The sequence below is a fragment of the Nymphaea colorata genome, chromosome 13, assembly GCF_008831285.2.
Source record: "Nymphaea colorata isolate Beijing-Zhang1983 chromosome 13, ASM883128v2, whole genome shotgun sequence".
In the NCBI taxonomy this organism is placed as follows: domain Eukaryota; kingdom Viridiplantae; phylum Streptophyta; class Magnoliopsida; order Nymphaeales; family Nymphaeaceae; genus Nymphaea; species Nymphaea colorata.
Window position 1 is genome coordinate 170,603 of NC_045150.1, and position 6,377 is coordinate 176,979.

The 6,377-nt window shown below is 38.5% G+C and overlaps 1 non-coding gene across 1 annotated transcript; it reads left to right on the forward strand.

Moving 5' to 3' along the window:
* The first annotated feature begins 5,286 nt into the window (after positions 1-5,286).
* TRNAR-UCU (transfer RNA arginine (anticodon UCU)) lies at positions 5,287-5,359 on the forward strand. Its single transcript has one exon. It is a non-coding gene; the product is annotated as a tRNA-Arg (tRNA).
* The last annotated feature ends 1,018 nt before the right edge of the window (positions 5,360-6,377 follow it).

The following is a 6,377-nucleotide window of genomic DNA, read 5'->3' on the forward strand; positions in this document are numbered from 1 at the left end:
GCCAAGTTACCTCCAAAGAATCTTCAAGAAAGTTCTAGCCTCCCTTTCATAAGCTTTAGTTAAATATGGCTGTACTTGTCCTCCTGCTGCTATGATTGAAAGAATCAATCAACTTACCATCAAAGAAAGTTGTAAGAAAACAAAAATTTAGATCCACCCATTCCGAAGAGAAGGCAAAATACCTTGTAGAATCTTCAAGCAAGTTCTAGTGTCCCTTGTCATAAATTTTAGCTAAATATGGCTTGGACTTATTGCCTTCCGATTGCGAACCAATCAACTTACCAGTCACCATGACTATAATTTTGAAGAAAGTTGTAAGAAAACAAGAATTCAGATTCGCCCATTTAGAAGGGAAGCCAAAGTACCTCATAGAATCTTCAAGAAGGTCCTAATCTCCCTCACTATGAGCTTTTGCTAAATATGGCTTGGACTTACTATCTTCCTTTCGCCACGACTCAAAGGATCAATCAACTCATGCTTCTTTGCTTCGTGCCTATGAGTAACTCCTCTACTTGGGAGACGAGAACTTTTGGACTATAACTCAGCCTATTAACGATGAGTTTATTGACCGTTCTAGAGACATTATCTCACAGCGTTTTGAATTTTGTTAGCCCTAAAATGAGATTTATTTTATTACAACTAAACAAGTCCTGTTTATGCTTCTCAACATCTTATTTTTCCTTTTTCAGGATAAAAAAGAAATACGACAACGCATAGATTATGCCTTGAAATTTTTGAGATGGTAGGATTGTTTCTTATTGTGTTCCAAGGCATGTCACCATCATAGTCAAGTGCACCTCCTCGGTTCATCATCTCCTTAGTCTGCCAATGCTTGGAACACCTCAAGAAGTTCAATACTTTTTCTAAATCACCTACATTATTTCATTCATTCAATAAGAAAAGTTAAAAGGTAACACTTTAAAGCATGTGAAGGACTCGAAAATAGTCCTATATTGAGAATTTTAGAAATTTTTTCAGAGTAATGCCAGTGTGCTATGTTACCAGTTATTGTAGTTCATAGTAGGGGTGGCGCCAGAAAATTTTTATGAGAGAGGGGTGAATTAAAGTTTCTAAATTTTGACAGAGATCGAAATATCATTTTTCAAAATTTTTATATAAAACAAGTGAAATTTTCTAAAATTTACATGTAAACTTTTTTTTAGGGGGCTAGGACCCTGTGGACCCCCCCTTGGCTCCACTCTTAGTTCATAGTGTTTTAGTTCATAGTGTTTTGAGATAAAAAAGAGAACATAACAACCAGCCACAAGGTGGGTTGAGATTTGCCAGACTGAACAGTTACATCAATTTGAGTTAGGTTACCACAATTAGTAACGGAGACCGACTCAACAATCTGAGTTGGGATTCCACATGCATAGATGTGTATCTGATGGATCGTTTGGTAGCTTGGACACTATGTGAGTGTCCAACGTTGGAACATAAGTTCTACCATTCCCTGAATTTGCCCTAATCTTTGGATGGATTAATTGGACACTCAGATACTGTCTTTGTTACCAAATGACTCCTAAAGGGCCATTTGAGACGTTATTGTCCCAATGTACCTATCCCAAAAATTGGCTAGATTTATTGGACATTGTTCCATAAACTCACCCCACTTGTTGAAGTAGATTCACGAGACACTAGTAATGTATTACCGGTGCCAAACAGCTCCTAAGGGATGTGAGTTGTAATACTCCAAGTATATAAGAAAGGACTCACAAATAGGGGTGAACAACGAGCCGAGTAACTCGAACTCAGCTCGTTAAAGCTCGGCTCGAATGCAAGTTCGAGCCAGCTTTTCTATTCAACGAGCCAAGTTCGAGTTGATTGTTCGGTTGTTCATTTTATTGAGCCAGGTCGAGTTCGTTTAAGGAAGCTTGCTTAACCCAACTCGGCTCGATAGCTTGGATATTTATGTGTTTCGTCGTTCATTCATCTTCATTTTTTCGTCTTTTTTTTCTCTGAATGCTCGACCTCGAGGCTCTGCCGCTGCCCTTGGTACACCCTCTCTCTATCTACCGTGTTCTTCTATTTCTGCTTCTCCTCCTCTTCTCCCACCCACAGACGGTCGTCACTTTTTCTTCCTCCTCCTCTTCTCCCACCTAGACCCACCTAGAGACGGTTGCTACTTCTTCTTCCTCCTCCTCCTCTTCTCCCATCTTCTCCCACCCAAAGATGGTCGCCTGAGTCAAACATCTTCTTCCCATCCCAAACCCTAACCCTACTCCCAGCCATCACTGCAGGCCCTCCACCGTCCGATCCATCCCTCCGGCCACCATCGCCAACCTCGGCCCCGTCCTCCTTCGATTAGCACCGACATCCGGCGATTGGTGGAACGGTTGATGGCAACCAACAATGGTACTCTTTTCTCTCTCTCTCTCTCTCTCTCTCTCTCTCTCTCTCTCTCTCTCTCTAAATCAGTGAAAACATGGTTTCTGAAACCCTCTCTCCCTCAAGCGAGAGATGGGTCCTTTAGTGCTCTCTCTCTCTCTCTCTCTCATATTCTCTCAAACCTTCACTCGACCAAAGGTCTGCTCTCTCATACCCTCGCTTGAGGGTCTGTTCTTGCTCAATTGCTAGAGCAGGTGTTTTGAGGCTTTCAATCGTTCTTTTTATTCTTTTAAATTTTTGTAACTTATGATTGTTTTCTCCTTTGAAGAACTACCTTCTGCTACTGGCCTCTTCTTCCCCCTTCCACAGTAGCATCTGCTACTGCCGTTTTCTTCCCCCTTTCATTCTGCTACTGGCCTCTTCTTCCCCCTTCCACAGTAGCATCTGCTACTGCCGTTTTCTTCCCCCTTTCATTCTGCTACTGGTCTCTTCTTCCCCCTTCCACAGTAGCATCTGCTACTGTCATCTTCTTCCCCCTTTCACTTCCACAACAGAAGCATCTGGAACTACTGTCATCTTCTTCCTCCTTCCACTTTCACAGCAGAAGCATCTGGAACTACTGCCGTTCTCCCTCTTCCACAGTAGAAGTATCTGGAACAAGCAAATAATCGAGTTAAACGAGTCGTTGAGTCAATCTCGAGCTCGAACACAATCAATCGAGTCAAGCTCGAGCTACCATTGTAAAGCTCGAGCCGAGCTCGAGCTGGCCAAAACAAGAGTTGAGCCGAGCTCGAGCTGGCTGAGCTCGGGCTCGACTCGGCTCCTGTTCAGCCCTACTCACAAATGCCACATCTTTTCCAAAAATGACCTGATATTTACGTTAAGAATAGGATAAGCAACTAGGACATTACATTTTTTAATGCCAAAATGAATTTAATGCATTCTTTTTTGCATTTTTATCGCACCTTTTTCACATTTTTTTGTGTTATTTTTTGCTTTAAAGTTTGAAAGTTAAGTTAAATTATTTATTTTTATTTATATCATTACTAAAGAATTGTTTGTATCATTTATTTAGTTAAATTTTATATTTTTTATTTGTTTCTCATTTATTTTATCTTTACCCATCTTTTAGGAACTTTGTTTTGTAAAAAATTGTGAAGATTTTCCAGAAGTTTTTGGGATAAAACAACTTTGCTAAAAAAGTATCCGAGAAAAACCTCACAATCTAAAACTCATATGATATTTGTGACCTTGCTTAAGGTTAATCATTTATTTATGACTTTCAAGAATATTGAAATTTCTATATATCTTCTATACTTTAATGACGGTTGTCTTATTCCTTATGCTTTTAAGGTATGAACCCAAATGAACCACAAAAAAATTGAGAGATGTCAAACCTAATGCTTTGGTCAGTTTGGATGAGCTATTAAATTTTGTTTAGTCATATCACCATCAAACTTTGAGCTTGAATTTCTCAAATAAATTTGACTAATTCCTTGCACACATGCAAATCTATGTAATAGATAAAAAACTGCAATATTTGGAGAATCAAAATATAATATTTTACATTTCTATGAATCTAATGGATATGAGAGCAATGCATGCACAAATTGATGCATGGTAGGGGGGATCCATATCGAGGCACCAAAAGCAGACCTTATATCCTAAGCAGACCTTATATCATAAGAAGGTGAGGAGCTAGGTGCGGGCCTCAGCCTTCAGTCGGATGGTGGCTTTCCCCCATTCACCCGGACAAGGACGTCTACCTTCTTCATAATTGTTACCTCTCTATAGGCAAATTGATTTAACTATGTGTAGAAATTTTCAAAGCAACAAATGCCTTGTATGCAAGGAATTCCTTCTTCTTTTGAGGAATAAAATCCATGGATATTGTAGTTTCTTGAGGAAAAAGGTTGTTTGGCTTCTATCATTAGACATTTTCTTTAAACCATTGTGGATCCAGGTTCAATCTTACCTTTCATACTTCACCTTACGAATCTATAGTAAGACCTGTCTGCTCAGCTCCAACACCATGAGCGTTCATTGGTTAGGGCTCCAAGCTGAATGTTCTGGTGTTTGAAGCTGCTAAAGTCAGTGTGAACGAGCAGCTACTCTCTTGGGCCGTTAAAGGTGGAGTGTGCTCTGTCGAGTTGAAGGTGGGCCGCAGCCCACCCGTGCCCAGATTCAAACCAAGAATACAAATATACATATTTACAAATGAGTACATCTTTTTGAATAAAAATTTAAATACTTGTGCCTCACCGAATTTTCTTGCTTTTTCATTCCTTAGGCTGGAAATCTAGGAACTTCGGGTGAGTAGAAAGAATATTTCATCTTACTCTTACCCTTTTGTTGAGAGCCAAACTATCACTTAAGACTAGCCATTTGGTAACAAGAAAGCTGCATTCTTTAGATGCAGTGTTCAACTTCTAGTCCTTTAACTAATTTAGATTTTATTTAATGTCCACTTCATTGGAAAAATCCAACTTTTATATTTACAATTTACCAAGACTCAAATATAAAATAGTAATGCGTCAACAGAAATATAAGGGAAATACACGATCTAACCATTAGGGTTCTCATCCCTAAAGCATTTGAAGTTAAAGGAAATTTTCTAAAGGAAGCTTAATATTTGATCAATTACAGGGAAAATAATTCCCATTAGAAAGTGAGCGACTTTGCAAACTTGCTATGGGACTGTCCGTCGGGTAAATATGAACAGCACCTTAATCGGATCTAAAATGGGTCTTAAAACTTAATCCAGACCCAATTGCATGCAGAGGTAGGTATATCAGATTACCAGCTTAGACGAAAAATATTGTATCTACCTTTTCTTTCCCATTCCAACCAAGATATATCTCATCCAATTCTACCAAAGGCCGAACTCGTCCAGTAGATGAAAATCAATCCCAATAGAATTTAAATGAGTTAACAATGTTAAAAGTTTCACACAACTAAGCGCCCGTGGCCTAATGGATAAGGCGTCTGACTTCTAATCAGGCGATTGTGGGTTCGAGTCCCACCGGGCGTGCTCATATCTTTATTCCACAATGATCTGTTTTGTCCATTTTCCTTTCGCTCCGTTCTTCTGAGTCCTTTCGTCATAATGTCAACCGATAAAAAAGATTTAAAAGGGTTCAAGTGGTCGCGCTTTCAAGTGACAAACACACGACTACGCGAGTTCAATACAAAACCGTTTTTGCTTTGAATTGAACGAAATTAAGAGTTCGATATTTGTATTTTTTAACATAATTTCTTAGGATCTGTCCAACCCTAATTTTAAAAGCTAATATAAGCGAGAGAGAGACTATACGGAACCTTTTTCCAAGAACAATGTGGCTGGCGTGCGTGTGCGTGAGTGATTATGAGTAAAAAAGAACAGTGTGGTGTACTGCACCAATTTTATTGAAGAGACATCTGATATATATATATATATATATATATATATATATATATATATATATATATATATATATATATATATGCCAGCTACATTTTCACTTTAAAAAGTGCATTAGCTACAGTTTTTGTTTGATCATGGTTTTCAAGGTATTTAAGAACACCTTTTGGTGATTTTAGTAACGAAAAATAAAAAAATTCATCTGGTTATAGAAGTAACTGCGAGATATATATATATATATATATATATATAAAACTCACATTTGAAGTCCAAGGAAAGGGCATAGAGTCACCGACTAGAGCAAGCCAAGAGCTATATCGGGTTCAAAGGCGTCGAACAAGAAAGCACTCCATTCTTGCTCTTCTTTGTTAACAGCAGATTGTTCTTCAATTGCGACAAGAGTCTTGTTTCTTTCATCTTCATGCTTACTTATAGACATACCAGATTTTTGAATAGCAGCTTACTGTAGTGTTCCACCAAAACCATTTAGTACACAATTAGGACCGGAAACTGGTTGAGCGGATATTGACTCGTGTGTTTGCGGCTGACTCGGGTTCAATGGCATCGAACAAGAAAGCAATCTATTTTTGTTCTTCTTTGTTAGCAGCAATTCTAGTTTGTTTTGATAGTTTAGAAAAATAAAAAAGGA